The sequence below is a fragment of the Taudactylus pleione genome, unplaced genomic scaffold, assembly GCF_031769625.1.
Source record: "Taudactylus pleione unplaced genomic scaffold, aTauple2 ptg000186l, whole genome shotgun sequence".
NCBI lineage: Eukaryota > Metazoa > Chordata > Amphibia > Anura > Myobatrachidae > Taudactylus > Taudactylus pleione.
Window position 1 is genome coordinate 9,863,321 of NW_028284588.1, and position 9,807 is coordinate 9,873,127.

The 9,807-nt window shown below is 50.3% G+C and overlaps 1 protein-coding gene across 7 annotated transcripts in view; it reads right to left on the minus strand.

Annotated features, from left to right (window-relative positions):
- The window catches only part of LOC148519653 (uncharacterized), a 146,023-nt gene extending 136,874 nt beyond the window's left edge, over nucleotides 1-9,149 (minus strand). For 4 of the 7 annotated variants that reach the window (XM_088476316.1, XM_088476317.1, XM_088476315.1 and 1 more), the window contains exons 1-2: nucleotides 8,987-9,149; nucleotides 8,694-8,756 (exon numbers count right to left, since the gene is read on the minus strand). The gene's annotated coding sequence lies outside the window, so the exon portion shown is untranslated. The remainder of the gene's footprint in view (nucleotides 1-8,693; nucleotides 8,757-8,986) is intronic. The other 3 variants (XM_088476312.1, XM_088476314.1, XM_088476313.1) reach the window with 3 other exon arrangements.
- Nucleotides 9,150-9,807: the final 658 nt, after the last annotated feature.

The following is a 9,807-nucleotide window of genomic DNA, read 5'->3' on the forward strand; positions in this document are numbered from 1 at the left end:
CAAACCACTTGTTTACAGATCTGGGACCACTTTACAAATGAAGGAAAAGAACTTGATTCTGAGAACTGATGTTTCAGATGCAGTAACCAGTGATTCTGGAACCTCAGTGTGCAACCATCATGAAAATATACTACTGCTAAAATATTAAGAATTTCAGAAAACATGCTGTAATCCTTTCTTGTCTCACAAATAAAGTGGGCCAAAGAACAGGGAGTGTCAATTTCATGCTGTTATTTAGCCAGGACAGAATATTTGCCCAAAATGCAAAATTCAACTGTCTATTAAGAACAAACAGACGTAGATATGCCAATAGAAAAAGTTGAATTCCCAGTTAAGAGTTTAACTGAACCTGCAGAAACAGATACGCTGAACAAAAGTATTACAAAGCTTTGTTGTACACCAGTGAAATTACCTGGGGTAAAAAGAATACACCAGAATGCATACGCTAAAAGAAAGAAAAAGCAGGCAAGTAAAGAAATTCAAGAGAAGCTTACTCAAATATTGTCTCTTCCTAGCACATCACTAGAATCACCCCAGAAAGTAAGCAAATGTTGAGATTGTGATGATTTACAGAATCCAATATACAAATTAAAGCAGAAATGTGAAGAGGCGCCACAACAAGTAATAAAAATATTAGCTCTGGCACCAAGCCAATCAACAAATGTGTTATACTGGCCTTCAAGATATGATAAGTGGTTTGTTCCTTTTATTCACATCCTCTGTGTAATGGAAGTGTCTATAGACTTCAATGTAGCACCCTGCACCTGTCACAACCAGTGTAGTTTCTCTTTCCTGCCTGGGGTGTTGCTCTCTGGTGCTTTTAGCACACTGTATCTGAACAGCTTGTTGCACCAGCTGTGTGCTAGATGCACCAGAGCAGAGTGACAGCCCAGAAAGGACAGAAGAACTGCACGGGTTGTGACAGGAGCAGGGTGCTAGAATGAACACTATTACTATCTAAGGAAGTGCTGAAAGGCAGTATACACTGTTTGCTGATACTTTAAGGAAAATTACAGACTGTTACAATCGGTTCCAAATAAGGGGAACGTAATGTGATTATTGATTCAACTTCAGTTATGTTTAATTTTTCAAATTGTCATGGTTTCTTGTGTAAATTATGTATGCGGTACAAAAGTAATCAAACATCAACTTCATTTTTTTTTTCTCCACTATGAAATAGTACCATACTGAGTTTTGCGGTAGTAATATATACCTTTGTTAAGCAGCTAAAATAAATTGTGATATCTAATGTTGATTTAACATAACATTTTTAATTTGGTTCCAAAATCTTGCATTTTTGTTGTAACTCAAGAAGCAGATAAAAGTAGTTTGGATTTTTGGATTTGGGAGGAAAAGTTACCTTAGGGGTCCAAATTATGGGGAGATTCCTGAATAAACACCTGTGATGCTTTAAATTAACTGGAATAAATAAGCCACTTAATAAATAGTTTAGTAAATTAAAAAAAAAAAAAAAAATCTATGTTTCGCAAACTAAGTCTCAATATATTTGGCAGAAATATAATTTTTGACATCCTCTTCTTAATTAACATTTTTTTGTCAAAATCTGAGATGGGTGGGGAACACACTTGGTTGAACTGACATGGAATGATCCCCCCCCCAGCATTTTGTAGAAGTCTTTCACATGAGTGAATGACCTCCTGTGGAAGCTGACACTACACGTGTACAGCGTAAGCATCAGTCACCGTCCGAGGAGAGATTGGGTGATCTCTTTCCTGCTTGTAATGCTGCCCATCCACTTAACGATGCGGGGGACAACAGCACAATTACGATGCAGTCGTCTCCCGCGGGTTGAACTGCATACACTGAACGTTCAGACGTTCAGTGTATGCAGATCAATCATACTCGAACATGGCAACCTGACGACGGTCATCAGGTTGACAAGTCATGTTCGGGTGATTGATGTTAAAAATTACCAGTGGGCGCACAAATCGCTGGTCATTTTTAGTCTTTTGCTGCCCGATTTGCAGGCGATTACCAAGTGATGGAGCGATAACGACCGTCATTATCGCTCCATCGCTAGGTTTAATCACCTAACGTCTGTCGTCATCGCTAGGTTTAATCACCTAGTTGGTGGGCAGCTTAAGCCTCCATAGGCTTGGTGTAAACTAATGTGGGGGGTATAAAGGGGTCAGATCATAGTCCCCATTGATAATAATGGGGACTGCAATCTCCAGTGCTAATTAGCACTCTACATATATATTAAGTTTATTGTATACTAGGGATGTGCAGGCTCGGTTCTACTCGGTTCCGTTCGGTTCTTTTTACCGAATCTTATTGGCTATCCAAAACTCGTGACAGCTGAAACCCAATAAGATCCGGTAAAAAGAACCGAACGGAACCGAGTAGAACCGAGCCTGCACATCCCTATTGTATACTAAGTGGGCCAGGACACATTTAAAAAAAAAAAAAAAAAACCCTGTATATTGTATTGTGTATACCCCAATGTGTTTATATACTCTACATATTTAATTTTGCCAGGAATTAGAGCTCTGGAAAATATTGAGCTTGAAACCAGAAAATATAACAAAACTCTGCTCCTGCTTTACACTGACAGTAATGAGCATTAAAGCTGCCAGACATGCACATCCACAACGGGAAGCGGAGCTCTAGTGATGTCGCCTTATTGCAAAAAAATATGAGATATGGTAAGAACTTACCCTTGTTATCTCTATTTCTACGAAGTCCATAGGGTTCCACAGGATACCTTGGGGTATAGGTGTGACGTCAGTCGCAGGGCACCAAAGAGTTAAGCTTTCAGCCTCCCAGGATGCACTAGGTCCCCCTCCTATACCCCGCCCCCGGGCCAAGGCACCTCAGTTAGTTACCAAGCCATAGGCCGGAGGAGGAGAAGGAAGAGAGAGAACAAAGATCTGGACACATACAAGAATCACATTCTCACCAGAGGGAGACGGAAAACCGGTGACCAGAGCAAAGCCCATCTGCAGCACAGGTGCGACAGGGCGGGAGTCCTGTGGAACCCTATTTACTTCGTAGAAATAGAGATAACAAGGGTAAGTTCTTACCATATCTCATATTTTCTACTTCAGGGTCCATAGGGTATCCACAGGATACCTTGGGGATATCCCAAAGCAGTATCCTTTAAGGGTGGGGACGCTCCTGTGCAGAAAGGAGAATCCGCCGCCCGAAGGAAGCATCCTGAGAGGCGAAGGTGTCAAACCTGTAATACCTCACGAAGGTATGGACAGAAGACCACGTAGCAGCCTTGCAGATCTGAACTGCCGAGGCACCACGTCGAGCTGCCCACGAAGGACCCACAGACCTAGTGGAATGAGCCTTCAGAGAAGGAGGGACCGGTAGGCCTTCATGAAGATAAGCTTCAGAAATAGCCATACGGATCCAGGCTGCCAAAGTTTGCTTTGAAGCAGGCCAACCCTTTTTACGGAAGCCATAGAGGACAAACAAAGCGTCCGACTTCCTAAACGAAGAAGTGAAGTCAACATAAGTCCTTAAGGCCCGCACAACATCCAAAGAGGCCTCACCCACGGAAAGACCCGGTGAGTTAAAGGCCGGAACAACTATTTCCTCGTTAACATGAAACTGGGAAACAACTTTGGGAAGAAACTCGGGCCGAGTGCGGAGCACTGCCCTGTTCCCATAAAAAACCAAGAAAGGGGGTCTACAAGAAAGAGCCCCTAACTCAGAAACACGTCTGGCCGAAGCAATGGCCAGAAGGAAAACAGTCTTAGCTGTTAGCCATTTAAGATCCACTGAGCCCAGTGGTTCAAACGGCGGTCCTTGGAGAGCCCTCAGGACCACAGCCAAATCCCAAGGCGCCACAGGTGGAACAAAGGGCGGCTGAATGCGGAGAACACCCTGCATAAAGGTGCGCACATCCGGGATTGTAGCAATCCTACGGTGAAACCAGACAGATAGGGCCGAAACCTGTACCTTCAAAGAAGCAAGGCGAAGCCCATGATCTAGTCCCGCTTGCAGGAAGGCGAGAATCCGAGACAGACGAAACTCCCGCGGTGCATAACCTCTCGGTCGACACCACTGGAAGAACGTATGCCACACGCGATGGTATATCCTCGCGGAAGACGGTTTCCGAGCTCGTAACATGGTACGCACCACAGAGCTGGAAAACCCCCGGGACCTCAGCATGGCCGTCTCAACAGCCACGCCGTCAAAGACAGCCGAGTCAGGTCCGGGTGAAGGCAAGGACCCTGAGACAGAAGGTCCGGTCGTAGCGGCAACCGCAGAGGACTGTCCACGGACAGACCCTGAAGGTCTGAGAACCAGTGCCGTCTGGGCCACGCGGGAGCTATCAACAGGAGCGTCCCTCCTTCCTGTTTGAATTTCCGGATTACCCGTGGAAGAAGGGAGACCGGAGGGAACAGGTATGCGAACCGGAACGTCCACCGGACGGACAGAGCATCCACCAGAGACGCCCCTTCGTCTCTTGTGCGAGACCCGTACACCGGCAACTTGTTGTTGTGCCGGGACGCCATGAGGTCGATTTCTGGAAGACCCCACCTGTCCACCAGTAGTTGAAAAACGTCCGGGTGCAGGGACCATTCCCCCGGATGAACGTCCTGGCGACTTAGAAAGTCTGCCTCCCAATTTAGCACTCCCGGGATGAAGACCGCTGATATGGCCGGAAGATTGCGCTCCGCCCAAACCAGGATCCGAGAGACCTCTACGAGAGCCGCCCGACTGCGAGTTCCTCCTTGCCTGTTTATGTAGGCCACGGTGGTAGCGTTGTCCGACTGGACCTGCACCGGGCGACCCTGGAGAAACCGCTGTGCCTGCTGGAGAGCATTGAAGACCGCACGGAGTTCCAAGATATTTATTGGAAGCTCCGCTTCTGTCGGCGTCCACCTGCCCTGGAACAAGTGTGGACCCGAAACTGCTCCCCAGCCCCGAAGACTGGCGTCCGTTGTCAACAGGACCCAATTTGGAACCCAGAACGGACGTCCCTTGTTGAGGTGGGTCGTCTGTAACCACCACGCAAGGGACAGGCGAACCTCCTGGGTGAGCACAATCGTCTGGGACTTCAGAGACTGAGGCAGCCCGTTCCACTTGGACAGGATCAGGTGCTGCAGAGGTCTGGAGTGAAACTGGGCGTATTCCACCATGTCGAACACCGACACCATGGAGCCCAGTAACCTCATCGCCGAGTGTAAGGACACCCGGCGGCTGTGCAGGCAACTGCGCACCCTTGACTGTAAAGCAGAGATCTTGTCCTCCGTCACGAAGATCCTTTGCTGTCCCGAGTCCAATAAGGCTCCAAGATGCAGAATCCTCCGAGACGGGATTAGAGTGGACTTCTGCCAGTTGATTAGCCAGCCGTGCCGTTGCAGCAGTGCAATGGTCAGGTCCAAGTGGCGTAACAGGAGCTCTGGAGATCCTGCCACCAATAACAGGTCGTCCAAATACGGCAACATGCGGACTCCCTGCAGCCGCAGAGAAGCCGCCATGACCGCCATCACCTTGGTGAAAACACGTGGTGCTGTTGCCAGGCCAAAAGGTAACGCCCGAAACTGGAAGTGGTCGCTGCGGATTGCAAACCTGAGGAACTGTTGATGGCGCCAAAGAATAGGGACATGCAGGTAAGCGTCCTGTATGTCCAATGACACCAAGTAGTCCCCAGGTTCCAGCGCCAGAATGATGGACCGTAGGGTCTCCATCCGAAACTTCGGGACCCGCAAAGACTTGTTGAGTGCTTTGAGGTTGAGAATCGGACGATATGACCCATTGGGTTTCTGTACCAAAAATAGATTTGAATAGAAACCCTGGCCCCTCTGGGAGAATGGAACAGCCACTATAACTCCAGCCTGGAGCATAGTGTGCAATACCTTCCGCAGCTCCGTAGCCTTGTTCCGGTCTGATGGGAGACCCGTGGTGAAGAAGCGAGCCGGGGGTCTGTGCCGGAAGGAGAGGGCGTATCCGTGGGAAACCACCTCCAGAACCCAAGTGTCTGTCGTAGTGGTCGACCAACACTGGGCGAACTGTAGCAGGCGGCCTCCCACCCTGGGATCCCCCAAAGGGAGGCCCGGACCGTCAGGCCGCAGGCTTGTCATCTGGCTTGGGGGCCGGACGTCTGGTACTCCATGCCTGCTTCCGGGGCTTGACCGATTTCTTAGGGCCAGCCTGTCGAGGAAACGACTGTGGTTTGGGCCTGCCCTGGGCCCTAGATGACCGAAAGGACGATGGTCCCGAACCAGAAGGAGCAGCGGCCGACGGGAGAGAAGCAGATTTGGCTGCCGCCAGCGTGGCCACAATCTTATCCAGATCCGGACCGAAGAGAACTTCTCCGGTAAACGGCAACGCTTCCAGACCTTTCTTGGAATCTGCGTCCGCCTTCCAGGATCGCAGCCACAAGGTGCGACGAGCAGCTACCGCTGCTGAAGAAATTCTAGACACCAGAGTACTAATGTCTAGAGCCGCCTCGTTGATGTAGGTGGCCGAATCACGGAGATTGCCAATCAACTCCGCCTGTTCGGCCGGACAGTCGGATTCAAAAGAAGCCTCTAATGAATCCGCCCAGCGCTCCATCGCTCTGGCAACCCAGCAAATGGCCATAGCCGGCCGTGCTGCCCCCTCTGCAAGGGAATAAGCGGACTTCAGGCAGATTTCTACCTTGCGGTCCGTAGCATCCTTAAGGGAGGACATGGATGGCATCGGCAATGTGGGACTACGGACAAGACGGGTCACGTGAGAATCCACCTGTGGAGGAGATTCCCACTTAGCAAAATAATTATCCGCGAACGGATAAGCCACCGCCAGGCGTCTCTGCGGCTGGTATCTTTTGCCAGGTTGTTTCCACGCCTCCTCTAAATGGTCCACCAACTGACCCGAAAGAGGAAAGACTGTGGCATCGCCCTTCACATCTTTGAAAAAGGCATACTTAGATTTAGCCGCTGGGGGAACTTCGTCCTCAATCACCAAGGCTGTGCGGACCGCCCGAATAAGTCCAGGAATATATACTTTGGACTTAGCATCAGCGTCCTTAGTATGGAGAGGTTCCTGATCGTAAGGATCCAGAATCTCCCCATCATCAGACGTCCCTTCGTCATCCTCATAAGGAGCGGACAGAGACGCCACCGGCCTTTTATGAGGCCGCATCACAGACTCCCCTTGCAACACATCCGACAAGTGCTGTACAGAACTCGTCAGGGAGTTAACCCACGCTGGCTCCTGAGAACCCGGGAGCGGGGAAATAGGGAGACTGTGGGGTACCACCAATTGTCGTGGGAACCCCTGCATGGGTGACGACACCACAGACTGCTGGGACAAACCCCTCGGAGTAAACGCGGGCTGCAGAGCTAACTGGCCCACTAAAGCTGTTAACGCCTGAGCGAAACAAGCCCAGGGCGGCTCCTGTACCGGTGCTGTAACCGTAATAGGCCGCGCCATGGACAAACACTGCCGGCAAAGGCCCTCCGCGCTACCCTCCCCCTCCGCTAACGGTACTTTGCACGTGGTACACTGTAGCCGGAGGGGAAAATCACTTTCAGACATGATGGCACCACGTATGTGACCTCTCTCACCAATTAAGTATTAAATAGGCGAGAGACCACCCTGCAGCACCGCACCGCAAGGGCTTTAGCAGAAGAACAGGGACAGTAATAAAGCTGACAGTTTAGAGAAGAAAAGTTACAGGCAGCAGCGCTAGCACAGTCACATACAATGCAGAGAAATAACAATTCCTGCACTAACAGCGCTGATTACTCAACTACACAGACACAGGGCCTGGTAGGACACAGCGCTGCATACACAGACCTGAGCCACAGCGGAGGAGAGGTATGCGGGGGGACCCAGACCACGATGCTTCCGTCCAGCGCTTCCAGCAGCGTTCACCATGCGTTCTGGAGAAGATGGCCGCCGAGGAGCAGAGAGGAGGCTGGCCTGGGGGAGGAGCGCTGCCACAGGACCAGTCGGCAGCATGCAGAGAGGGCTGTGTGCAGCGGGGGAGGCGCCGGCTGTGAGACAGGGAAGGCGCGCTCCCCTGGCATGCATTTAACCCCTGGGACGCCGCAGCGCTACCGCTCTGCTGCGGTCCGCTGTCCCAGGGGGTAGTGGAAGCGCAGGTTGGTCGCCTGGCTCCACGCTGCAGCCAGTCCCCAGGGAGCCCCCTGCCTGGGGACTTAGGACCATGTGATCAGCGGGGACCCACCGCTTACCTCTGTCCCCCTTGAATCCGGCCATGGTCCGGAGCATCTGGGGTCACCGCTAGCTGTGACCCCAGACGCCCACCAGCATCCCCGGATCAGTACCGGCGTTCTGGTACCGGCGGGGTGTAGGGAAGACAGCATGGACGTCAGGACTGACTGTCCATGCTGTTCATCCAGATGTGCAGCCACAGCTGCATGAAGAAAAAGCTTCAGGGGCTCTTCTAGCCCCCACTCCAACAGGTGCACCCGACTCCGGCCGGGCACCAAACTAAACTGAGGTGCCTTGGCCCGGGGGCGGGGTATAGGAGGGGGACCTAGTGCATCCTGGGAGGCTGAAAGCTTAACTCTTTGGTGCCCTGCGACTGACGTCACACCTATACCCCAAGGTATCCTGTGGATACCCTATGGACCCTGAAGTAGAAATATATATACAATATATAGATATACACACACACAGGAAAACAAAAAAATGAGAGCTACTCGTGTGCATAACGGGACCCAGTTATCTATAGTAAAACAAGATAGATAAATCACTACCTGCTGCAAATCCTCAGACTAGGCCACAAGCTGGGACAGTCAGTCTCGGCACAGATGTGTTACCTGTAACAAGGGGACACAGCACAGCAGTATAATTATGTGTACGAGGGAACACGCAGTACCTGCATACAGCGTAATGAGGCGCTAACGTGCCCGGTACTGTACGCGCCCCTTGGTGAGAGGCGGGAAGCGCGCATATCTCATCCTCACCGCAGCAACTGGGAACCAGCGCTCACATATTACACTCACATATATACATACATAGGCAGCACATGCACAATATAGCGTTATACCGGTCAGTGGCGCCGATCCGTGTCGCAGTACAAAATCAATCCTCACCAAACCGACCCGGATACGATCTGAAAAAGCGCTTCCTGTAGTCACTGCTCTGGTTCCCAGCGCCTCTACCACTTGCACAGCACAGACACAGTGTGCAAGCGCCGAGCCTATTGGTTTATTCTTAGTAGCACAGATTGTGACTAGCGCTGCGATTGGTGGTTTTGATAACAATAAACGGACACTAGAGGGACAAACATTTGCTCATATTATGTCTTCATTGGGTGGAGCCATTTGTATTTGTTTTGGTTCTCTAACAATTACTTATGTATGGTCTCTTCTAAAATGGACGCCGGTCTGTGGCGTTCTATGGACGTCTTAATTCATTGTAATTTGCGAGAGATGGCCATCGATGGAATAGTGTTGTTGAACTGTTTAACATCTAGAACAGATAATTGTGTTCTTGCTGCGTGTTTGGCAAGCAGAGTGGTGCTAGTCAAATTTTTAATACAAGAATATACACATATTATAGAGCATGGGTAGGGTAAGGTATATTTCACTTTCAGAGTCTGTACCTGGAAGTGACGTGAGGGCCGGGAACAGCTATATCCCCTTCAGTTTCTGTACCCTGATGTCATCAGTTATGCTGGCCACAGACATAGCGATCTACACACGATGAGCCGATGTGTACGATTTCCCTTGAAACTCTCCCCGGCAGCTCTGCACACGATCTCCATGCGATTTGGTGTCCGATCTTCAAATAATCTCTCCTGCATCTAGACTTTCACAGTGCATTGTGTCCTAGATTGTCAGATCTGCCCTACTGCACGGCAAATCT